The sequence below is a fragment of the Gopherus flavomarginatus genome, chromosome 5 (assembly GCF_025201925.1).
Source record: "Gopherus flavomarginatus isolate rGopFla2 chromosome 5, rGopFla2.mat.asm, whole genome shotgun sequence".
Classification (NCBI taxonomy): domain Eukaryota; kingdom Metazoa; phylum Chordata; order Testudines; family Testudinidae; genus Gopherus; species Gopherus flavomarginatus.
In genome coordinates this window covers 143644702-143656736 of record NC_066621.1, presented here as the reverse complement: position 1 = coordinate 143656736, position 12035 = coordinate 143644702, and the positions used below count along the sequence as shown (strand labels likewise).

Below are 12035 nucleotides of genomic sequence, written 5' to 3'. Positions count from 1 at the left end.
TTAATTCTGCAAACTGCTTTTGAAAATGAGACTTAATTCACCCCAGTGATGCAAATAGATAAGTGAGTGGAGACTGGGAATGATGCAGGCCTCTTGGCAACTCTGATTAATGCTGTTTCTGGTCAGAGGTTTCCTATCACTCTGAAATCTTTTTAGATACGTCAGGAGTTCTGTATTTGTTTAATATAAGATCCCTCAAAAAACTAGCATATTAATATGTCATCCATGGTTTTCCAAGTGTAAAAAGGAGAAACTTAAATCACACATATTGGAGCAAGTTTTAAGTATGTGAAATTGGTTATGGAAGAGTGTAAACAATATATCTGGTTATTGAATTGTTCTTTCAGATTTAGCATGGTCTATAATAACATCACTAACTTAATTGATTTTCTTGTTTAATTATGGGACTGATAATTGTGTAACAGTTTCCTAGTTCTGATGCACGTCTTCAAAAGGAAACAAAAGAAGATGAGCAATCAGATTCTCACTAGATATAAATTGACATAGCTCCACGAACTTCCATGGAGCTACATTGATTTATGCTATCTGGGAATTCATCCTGAGGTTCTGAAGTGAAGACACTCCTACTATAGAAAATATGTTTTAAACACAGCGAAGGGCTATCACACTTCATGTCACAAATTAAACCCTTAAAAGTAAGTAAAGACAGAGTTTAAATTATACATCAATACTCCATAACAGAATTATTTGTTCAGATAAAAAGTAAATTCCTGTGCAGAACAGTGTTTATGAATGACAAGAACTCTTTGGAATCTATTACTGTCAGTTCTTTATCATCTATAAACATATGGTACAAAGTGTAAATCTTAAGGAAAAAATAAGTTTGAAACCTAAAAATATTTGACTGTTGTGATTAATCTATTAAAAGATGAAAGAAGGTGTTATATAGTTTTGTTATACAGAAACCCATTGTATCATACCAAGGTTCAATCTAGACTAATGAGCAGCTGTCTCTCCCTTGCCCGGCAGTCTTCAGTGCCTTACAATGCCTTGTGGAAATAGCTCCCACCTGGGCCACGCATAGACAGCATTGAAGACCACACTCTTGAGTGTCTGTGTGGAACTGCAGTCTGCCAGCCACACTTCAGGTTACACTCTGGCTCTCATTGGTCTTGGTTATACTTCAGGGTGACCCCAATGCACCCCCAGTCCCAGATTTTCCTCCAGAAATGTATGTCCTGTACTGCCAAGCACTCTCCTGGACAGTACAAAATATTTAAGTTAATTATGCCTTAAGGGAATAATATGTCAGTTTATCTCAAATAGTTATTTAGACAATGATTTAAACACACTGAATTAGATAATCATAGATGTGTAAGACTGGAAGGGACCTCAGTAGGTCATCTAGTCCGGTCCCCTGCACTCAAGGCAGGACTATGTAATAACTAGATCATTCCTGACAGGTGTTTGTTTAACCTTCAATGATGGCGATTCCACAACTTCTGTAGGCCAGAGGTTTTCACCTTTTTTTAATTTGTGAACCCCTAAAAAATTTCAAATGGAGGTGCAGACCCCTTTCTTCTGTGGCAACAACCACCTTTCACGGACCCCATAGACATAGTCCACTATCCCCAGGGGTCCAAAAACCACAGGTTGAAAAGCAGTGCCCTAGGTGTACCACATCTACTGCTTCCCCCCACTCCACAAGGCTTGTTACTCTGTCAAAGAAAGCTATTAGGTTGGTTTGACAGGGTCTGTTCTTGACAAATCTATGCTGACTGTTACTTATCACTATCATAGCATTCTTTCTCAAATCTGAACCTTAGAGTCCAGGAATGAGATACTAGCATGAATTTCCCTAAGCTTAATTACCAGCTTAGATCTGATAGGCTGCCACCACCCAAAAATATAGTGTTTTGGGGCACTCTGACCTCCCCAACCTTCCCTGGGGACCCCAAGAACCCAGATCCCTTGGGTTCTTAAAACAAGGAGAAATAAACCATTCCCCCACCTTCCCCCTCTCAGAACTTCCCTCCCTGGGCTATCCTGAGATACTGATCTAACCTCTTAAATCACTATACAGAGAAGCATCTCCCTTCCCTTCCACAAAGAGGCAAACAGATTCAAGGAAAACAGAGAGAGATTTTATCTCTCCCCCTGCCGTCTCCCCACCCGTCCTGGTGAGTTATCCCAATCCCCTGGGATAAAACAAGGGAAACAGAGAAAAAACAATCAATCAGGTTCTCTAAAAAGAAATCTTTTAATAAAAGAAAGGAAAAAGTAAAGAATTATCTCTGTAACTTCAAGATGTAAATATACAGGGTCCTATAGCTTACAGATACCAGAAAGAGACTTCCCCCCCAGTACCAATACAAATCAAAATATTCCCAGCAACTACACATATAAAAGTTAACCAGCGAGATCCACAAATGCAAATAGTGTAAAACAATTAAAAAGCCTAAACTGCCTGTTTTACTTACTATATGGAAGGAAACTTAGAGAGCCTGTAGTAATGTCTAGTCTCTCTCAGACCCTCCAAGAGAAGAAGACACAACACACAAAGAACACACACAAAAGTTTCCCTCCGCCCAAATTTAGAAGTATCTTGTCTTCTGATTGGTCTTCTGGTCAGGTGTCCAGTTCCCTGCTTGTAACCCTTTACAGGTACAAGAGACATTAACCCTTAACAATCTGCTTATGACAATCACCTTTTAGGATTTGCAAGTTGCTTGCTTGATTATTTGCTCCATTAATTTTCTGGGTACTGAAGTTAAGATGACTAGTCTGTAATTCCACAGGTTGTCCTTGTGACATTGCACTCCATATGTTTATGGAAATTTGCTTATGAGTGTAACTGGAATATGCTTTATGCAAAAAGTCTCTTGTAAGGTATCATTACGAAGCTTATAATCTACTGCCTGTGTTCATCCTATTTGTATGAATGTATCATGCTTGTATCTGAAGCTAGAAATATGAAGTATTACTCTGAGATTCTATTGGAACTACAAAGTGTGGACCATTAATGGAGGCTTGGAATCTTAATGGCTCCCATTAACTAGGACAATTGGTTGTAAATGGCTCTGTTTACTTGTAAGCCTTCCTTTATACGTGGGTGCCAGCCAGTGAGTAATGAAGTCTGACAGGATGTGTGAACATGTCACATGATACTGGAATCCATCTCAAACCTGGTGCTTTTTCATTTAGAAGGAGGGGTGGGAATCCAGAGAAACAAAAGATTCCCACCTTGTGCCAAAGCTATAAAAGGGAGTGGAACAGAACAATGGAGGCGGCCAGTCATGAGAAATCCCCTAGTTACCACTTGAGCTGGAACTAACAAGAACTGTACCAGGGAAAAGGATTTGGCTCAGACTAAGGAGGAGTCTAGTCTGTGAAAGTAGCTTATTGGAACATCTCTGAGGGTGAGATTTAACTGTATTCAGTTTCTTAAATGTATTAGGCTTAGACTTGCATGTTCTATTTTATTTTGCTTGGTAACTTACTTTGTTCTGTCTGTTATTACTTGAAACCACTTAAATCCTACTTCTATACTTAATAAATTCACTTTTGTTTATTAATTAACCCAGAGTAAGTGATTAATACCTGGGGGAGCAAACAGCTGTGCATCTCTCTCTCTCAGTGTTATAGAGGGCGGACAATTTATGAGTTTACCCCGTATAAGCTATATACAGTGTAAAATGGGTTTATTTGGGGTTTGGATCCCACTGGGAGCTGTGTCTGGGTGCTGGAGACAAGAGTACTTGCTAAGCTGTTTTCAGTTAAGTCTGCAGCTTTGGGGGTGTGGTTCGGACCCGGGGTCTGTGTTGCAGCAAACTAGCATGTCTGGCTCAACAAGGCAGGGTTCTGGAGTCCCAAGCTGGCAGTGGAAAACAGGCTCAGAGGTAATTCCAGCACGTCAGGTGACAGCCTCACCACTCAGTCACAGTCCTTCTTATCCTTTTTATAGATTGGCACTGTATTTGCCCTCTTCCAGTCCTCTGGAATCTCTCTTGTCTTCCATGAGTTTTCAAAGATAATCAATAAGGTACCTTCTCAGTCTGTTCCTTGAATGTTTCATCAGGCCGTACCAACCTGAAGACGTCTAACTTGTCTAAGTAATTTTTAACTTTCCCTAATTGAGCCTCAGATTCCAGTTCATTTTCACCAGTGTTCACTGTGTTAGATATCTGATTGCTACTAACCTTTTTTGTGAAAGTGGAAACAAAAGAGCTGTTTACCTGTTCTGCCATTTCCACATTTTCCATTCCAGGACAGATTGGTAGAGACCAGAAGGCCACTACTGTTCTGTCATAAGAAGCTCACTACTCACAATTTGTCCATATAGGTTATCTGTACCAGAATATATTTGCCTTCCCTCCTCCACTCCTTCTGTTTATACCCACTTTGTCTTCCAAGTGGACTGTAAGGTCATTGGGGTGGGAACTGATCCCACTATATTTGTTTAGTGCCTCAATCTTTGGGTCGGTGGATGCTACTATAATGCAAACAATAGATAACAATTGCCATTGGAAGATTTCTGTGTGGTTTATGTGAAATTAATGTAGCTGTTTATTCTGGGTATATGTCCACAACACAGAAAATCCCACCATCATAAGCAGCACTATCTGTAACCCTGATTGTCAGCCTCTTTAAAGAGGCCAAGGTTTGAATAGGCATGGAGTATGAAACCTTGTTGATGTTGGGGCAGACTGGTAGGAGAGTACGTTATGCAGAAGTTTTCTGTTTGCCTGTTCAAGAAGTAGCTTCCTGTGACTAAGTACAGGTTTTAATAGTCAAGTGCCTTCAATCTATAGCTTCCCTGATTGTTAAATACCATAAGTATATCCAATAAAATAGAAGCTCCAAGTAATTATCCAGAGTTTGGTTAAATGTGGTTAAAACAAAATTGTTTAACTGTCTGTCCAAAACACATTGTCAATTTTTGCCCTTCTTCAAACCAGTGGAAATTTAGAGTAACTCTTGATTTCAGTGGTGGTGTACTTGATTTCCACCACAGAAAATGAGGGAGGAGCTTGGTCTCTCATCTCTAAATATTTAAGGTTTATAATGTAGTGGATTATAGACACTAATAGTATTTAGCAATTATATGGTATTTAACATGTTTAAAATGCTGCCTTTAATTATGCTTGTTTTGTACATACCGCTATACATTTATACATAAGGATATAACTTCCAAAAAGACTAAGAAATGTAAACTTAAAGTAAAAATTGGAATTTACTTACTATATATTTGTTTATGTGGAAATTGCTGGGTTTACAGCCTTAAAGACTGAATCTCTGTCTTTACAGACAAAACAGGATAGCATAAGCTGCATCAGTGCAAGCTTTTCAATACGGCCCAGCAATTGTGCTGCAAGACTGATCTCTTGGTTACATGGCTCAGTCAATCCTTGATGCCTGTACTAAGACTGCCAAGTAATGGCAGTTGTGATCATGATTTTGTGGTGTGGGTACTTGTCCAGTGAAAACCACTAAACTCATGTCACTTAGGCCAACAAACACCTTTTGGATATGACCAACCTGTACTGTTTTTCTGGCCTCTCCATCCTTGACTCAACCCATTGTGTGATGTTTCTCATTCCATATTTTACATATTTTCAGATTCACTGCAAGTTTTGACTCACAATGTTAAGTTAAGGAGAGCAGTAGCTGCCTATCCCTGTTCTAGGTGTCATTAGAAGTTGCGTTCTAAAATGAACAACATTTATCAGCTGAGATATCAGGGAGGGATAGAAAAGAAATCTGTATAAAATTTAAATTAAAGCTGTATAGAATTATTTTATTTTCTTGAATAAAACATTATAAAAAGTGTATTTTACCCAGTGTGTAGCAAAGCAGGTAAGCAACAGGGCTAACATGCAAGGCTCCAATGAGCACTCATCTTCTTCTCTCCGCAACAAAACTGACCTACTGTGTTCAATAGTGTTCTAAGTCTTGTAGTTAACTGCAACTGATGCAGTTTTTAGCGAGTTTGGTTTAGAATGTTCTTGTTAAAGTGCTAGAAGAAAATGCTGCTTTAACATGATCAATCTGGTTATATCCCAAATGCTCCTAAACATTTCAGGCTACAAAAAAATACAAAAATGCAGTGCAGCACAACTTTTGGTGTAGATGTTATTGGTATAATAGGCCACATTTTGCTTTCTATGAAACCAATGTTCAATGCTATTAATTTCAGTGGAGTTGCCCAGGGATAACAGCAGTATTTGACTCCATGTATGGACTATTCTATTGTAACAGAAAGCAAAATCTGTATACTTATAAAATTTTATTACCTGGACACATTTTTATCATTAAAGGCAAAGTTCTTCGTTGAGTGCTTGCTCATGTCCATTCCACGTTAGATGTGTGTGTGCTGCATGCACAGTTGCTGGATATTTTTTCCTTAGTGGTATCCATCAGGCTGGATAGAGCGTCGGCTCCACACCATCTCTGTTCCTTCTTACCGAACATGATAGTCACTGGAAGAGCTCCTCTTGCTTCAGTAAACTCCTACTCAGTGGTCTTAGTTTAGTCATTTTTCCCTGGTTTCCCTATCCCAGTTCTTTATTTTCTCCATTTGGACTGTTGTAGATTACGTGTATATAGTTGATACTTCTCACCCTGTTGGAGTTTCTTCTGCTCCCAGTGCTGAGCATGTCCCAGTCCCCAGGTTTCAAGCCATGAGCCTCCTGCAGCAAGTCCATGTCTGTGAGTGACCTGCACTCAAGTTGTCTGAAGGGCTTGGGAGAGAGTCATATCAGGGACTGCTGCCTAAACAGTTGAGACTTTAAGCCCTGTACCAAGGACGAGGAGGCCAGGTTGAAGTCCCTCTTGATGGAAGTGGTGCTCCCTCCCTCTTGGAGTCAAGCTGGTCCAGCTCGGCACTCGTTGAGAGCTGTTGGGAGAGACTCTTGGCATCATTCTTCTTCATCAGTGCCGAAGAAGAAATATAAGAAGCAGCTGGCCATGAGGGAACATTCCCCGACTCTGAAGAGAGCCAAGTATGGGGAGCACAGTGGAGTGCGATCTGAGTCTGGCTACTCATCTGCCCCCACTCCGAGGGCGGCACTATCAACTCCGCCTCATAGTCAGGACCATTGAATTCAGACAGGAGAGTCAATGTGGCACCAGCAGGACTGAGATAATGTTTACACCAGAGGCGTTCACTGAGACCAGGGACTTGCTGGCAACCCTGACGCCACTCGCTCTACTCCCAGACCGGATCTCACAAGATCACAGCCAATTGTTCCATCCGAACCTCAAGGCCCTTAACCTCACCATGTGGAAGCTCTATGGTTAAACTCAGCGGAGTGGGCCTATTCAGGGCAAGTCCACCAGGTATTGCTAGATAGTAGGAAACCATCTACTAGACCCCCTTACCTCGCCAAGTGGAAGCATTTCTCTGTCATCCCAACAAGGCCCCTTACCCTCTAGGTCACTTCTCCAGTCCATGACAGAGTATCTGCTTCATCTGAAACAGAAGGGCTTAGCCATTTCATTGATTAAGTTACACCTAATGGCCATTTCCACCTTCCCCCTCTGGTGGATTGTACATTATTTTTTTTCAAGGGCTTGGAGAGCCTATAAGTGCAGATTCATGAACCCGTTCCATCGTGGGATCTAAACCTGGTCCTGTTAAGACTCTCAGGCTCTCCCTTTGAGCTGGTGGCATCATTCCCCTTGTTGTCAGGGCCAGATTAACTCTCCTGTGGGCCTGGGGCTGTTAGATTTTGTGATGTCCTTGTATGCATGTCTTCTTCCTGGGAGGGAGGGAGGGGGGTGTGGGCTCTGGGAGGGAGTTTGGGTAAAGGAGGGGGATTCTGATCTGGGGCAAGGAGTTGTGGGGAGGAGGGGTGTGTGTGTGAGGTGCAGGCTCCGGTTGGGAGGCGCTTACCACAGGCGGCTCCCGGCCGGCAGCACAGCAGGGCTCAGGCAGGCTGCCTGCCTGCCATAGCCCAGTGCTGCTCCCGGAAGCAGCTGGCTCCTAGCATGTCTCTGCGGGTGGGGGGAGACAGTGTGTCTCTGTGTGCTGCCTGCGCCTGCAAGCGCTGTCCCTGTAGCTGTGAGGATGGTGGGGGCGGAGGCAGCGTGCGGAGCCACCTCCGCCAGGGGCCACAGAGACGTGCTAGGAGCCAGCCACTTCTGTGCTATCAGCCTGCCTGAGTGCCTGCTGCACCGTGGGACTTTTAGCAGTCCTGGAGTTGGAGATTGCTGCCTGTGATTTATTTTTGAGGGCACCCTGGGCTGCAGCCTCTTAAGCCACTGCCTTAATCCGGCCCTGCTTGTTGTACCTCTGAATAAAGAAAACAAACCACACCTTTAATTAGGCAAGCAACATTTATTTTGTTTATGATTTCCAAAGGAGATTAACAAAGATAGGCACTACTCCCATGGAATTTCATTGAGAATTAGGCAGCTAAAATGCTGAAATCCCTCTCCAAAATCCCAGCCTATATCTTTTGTGTCATGAAGTCTGAGGCCATAAGTTTCATTACATACTTAACTGGAATTAAGAGGTTATTTAAATCTTTTATCTCTTTTTGTAAACTCTAAAAGGACTAATATTTTTATTTTTATTTTATTCCTCCGCTGCCCCTCAGTGAAAGGAGTTTAAAAAAGTAAAAGACTGACCATAATTTGTGCCCTGGTTTTTGAACTTGTGGAGCTTAATTAACAATAGGTTTAATATAAAACAGTTGTTTTCACACTGCTAAAGGTTTCATTCAGACTTGCTTTTCCAGAAAAAAAATGGATTATTTAGTTTCTCCCTATGTAATTTAATCTCTCTTTCAAGTAATATGAGACTGAAATTGTCTCACATACTGGCTTTCCTGAAATACAACTCTTGACTTAAACATACCGTGTGGACTAGTGCAGTATTGCACCACAATAGAGCCTGATCACTAAATACAGAAAAGGGATATGGTTACTTTGTGCTTAGAGATTTATCAATTCACATAATATATATTATCCTAGAATATTGTTGGAATGCCAGCACTGCCACTTGAAACAGGTAAAGGCTAACATAACATGCAGTATATCTTTTTCTGTGTAAGACATGTTTACCAGCCACTGCTGGAAGACAAGGTACTGGGCTAGATGGACCATTGGTCTGAACCAGTATGGCCATTCTTATGTTCCTGTTCTAAAATAATTGTTTAAATATATTTCAGATTTTATGTATTCATCTTTTTCACAGCATCTGTGTTTAAACCTTGCACAAGTCTGTTATAATTAATCTATATCATTATATCATTAAGAGATATTTTGATCATTTTTATAAGGTTTGTAAATGGCACTATTTTATAAATGTATGTATATGTTTTAATAAAATGAAAGTCTGATGTATTTTTAATTTAATGGAAAGATTATTCTGTTGGAATGACAATGAACATAGTTATCGGAGCTTCAGTTCACCCAAACTCCACAACAGCATTGGGAGCAGAACACCATCAAAGGCAGAAATGAGTTATTTCCACACATATGGAGAAGCAAGAATAAAGTGACCTACTTCATCAGTGCAATTTAAAAAACTACAGTCTGTGTAGCAAAAAGCTTGTTTAGGATGACTTCTATATGTATAAAACTATGGATCATTTTATGCTGTGAATATATATCTTGTGTTAAAAAGAGGAAATAAGTCAATACAATGATACTACTTACTGCTGGACAAAGCTGGTTAGATTTAATGTACTGTAAAGTACATAGAGCAGTATAGGAACCATTGGTAACTGTTTACATGCTATTAATAATTAGCAGGCTTTATGCTAGTCTGTTAGCAGAGAGCCAGGCATTTGGCACAATAGAAACTCAACTCCATACAGTTGACTTCAAATTACGTTAGACTTGGACAATAAAAGTGAATGGTGCTCATTTGAGTTTCTGCCACTGTAAACAATGGGATGTTGGAATGTTTCATTTGTTTATTGATTTATTTATTTGGACAGGTGCAGGTTGGATATATGAAATGGATTATTATTCAGATATAGCCACAAAGTACACTTACAGCACTATCTGATCAATGCATGATGATGAACAGCACCTTGAAGGACTCAAGGCAAATTAGTTTAACCCTTTTATGGGTGTGACACTGTACATTAAAAAGTCAGTAATAATAAGTAAACCTTTCAATGTATTTACCATCTAGATCAGGGGTAGGCAACCTATGGCACGCGTGCCAAAGGTGGCACGCAAGCTGATTTTCAGCGGCATTCACACTGCCCGGGTCCTGGCCACCGGTCTGGGAGGCTCTGCATTTTAATTTAATTATAAATGAAGCTTCTTAAACATTTTGAAACCTTATTTACTTTACATACAACAGTAGTTTAGATATATATTATAAACTTATAGAAAGAGACCTTCTAAAAATGTTAATAAGTATTACTGGTACACGAAACCTTAAATTAGAGTGAATAAATGAAGACTCAGCACACCACTTCTGAAAGGTTGCCGACCCCTGATCTAGGTAATGAACTATATGTGTGCAAATGCTAGTCATTTTCACAGAAAACCTGGACTTCCTGTCCTGATAACTCCTTTATTTCTCAGAGGGGCAGCCGTGTTAGTCTGGATCTGTAAAAGCAGCAAAGAGTCCTGTGGCACCTTATAGACTAATAGACGTATTGGAGCATGAGCTTTCATGGGTGAATACATCCGACGAAGTGGGTATTCACCGACGAAAGCTCATGCTCCAATACATCTGTTAGTCTATAAGGTGCCACAGGACTCTTTGCTCCTTTATTTCTGAGTTTCTTATTTTCTGTTTAAAGTTATGTACAGTTCATAGGCCAGATCCCATTATTGTAAATGGGGGCATATTTTAGCAGAAGGGATTCAGATTTGGTGCATCTATGTTGGGAGCACAGCAGAGCATGGTACTAGCTCCACAGTATAATTTTCCTCAGCTCTGGAAACCCTTCTATAAGTGTTTCATGGCAGACAGGTTCTGTAATTTGCAAAAGAATAGGAGGGCAGTTGAGGCCAGGAGGATTGCTGCACCTCAAGGCATAATCTCAGCAATCCCACAGGGATTAATTGCCTAAATTTAAATGAATGGGATCTCTTCTCCCTCTCCATAATCTGAATATCTACCTTCCTCAAAGGGATTCCTCGGGTGAGTAATAATAGTGGGGGACATAAATGAAGGCATGATGGCTGCATTTAAGGTATACTGCAATATGGGGAGCAAATATAAAGGCCCAGGGGCTTCATGCAGATGTCTCTGGCCTCTAGAAGACTTCTTAAGATCTGCATTCCCCCCTGTCATGTGCACCAGTGGGGGAGGGATAGCTCAATGGTTTGAGCATTGGCCTGCTAAACCCAGGGTTGTGAGTTCAATCCTTGAGGGGGCCATTTGGGGATTGGTCTTGCTTTGAGCAGGGGGTTGGACTAGATGATCTCTTGAGGTCCCTTCCAACCCTAATAATCTATGATTCTCTGCAATTGTACAAAAGGAAATTCTTCAAGTGATTGCTCATGTCAATTCCAGGTAGGTGTGTGCGCACCGCATGCACAGTTGCTAGAAGGATTTTCTCCTAGCGGTACCCATTGGGTTGGCTGTGGAGCCCCCTGGAGTCATGTCTTCAAGGCAGTGTATATAGGTCTCTGCTGACCTGCTGCGTCTTCAGTTCCTTCTTACTGCCAGTGACAGTCATTGGAGCAGCTCCTCTCTTGCTAACAGCAAGCGATCCCCTAGTAGACTTTCTTATTGTTTCTTATAAATAGTTAAAAAAAATTAATGTTAGTTAGTTCAAATAGTCTTAGTTAGATAAGTTTCAGTTGAGGGTTGTCCCCCAACCAGCGAGGGCAGGAGATGGGCACACAGGCTGACACTGCTGCGGAACCTGGCACCAGGGCCAATACCAAGAAGGCTGCAGGCCTGGAAATCAGCAGCACTCCCATCATGGCATTTCAGTGCAAGGGGATCCCTGTGAACCAGAGGGTCAGGAATGCCCAGTGCCCCTGTGAGCATCTTCCTCAGTCTCCACAGATGAAGTGGTGGCGGGCACTTCCACCACACTGCCTACCATGGACAACGAGGCATACCAAGAGTTGCTCAGGAGGGTGGCTCAAAA

The 12035-nt window shown here is 41.4% G+C and overlaps 1 protein-coding gene across 5 annotated transcripts in view; it reads left to right on the top strand.

The window, feature by feature from the left end:
- NUDT14 (nudix hydrolase 14) overlaps positions 1-12035 on the top strand; it is an 81050-nt gene that overhangs the window by 29205 nt on the left and 39810 nt on the right. The window contains exon 2 of one of the 5 annotated variants that reach the window (XM_050952756.1): positions 9909-10065. The exons of the other annotated variants lie outside the window; for them this stretch is intronic. The gene's annotated coding sequence lies outside the window, so the exon portion shown is untranslated. The remainder of the gene's footprint in view (positions 1-9908; positions 10066-12035) is intronic. 5 annotated transcript variants of the gene reach the window in all.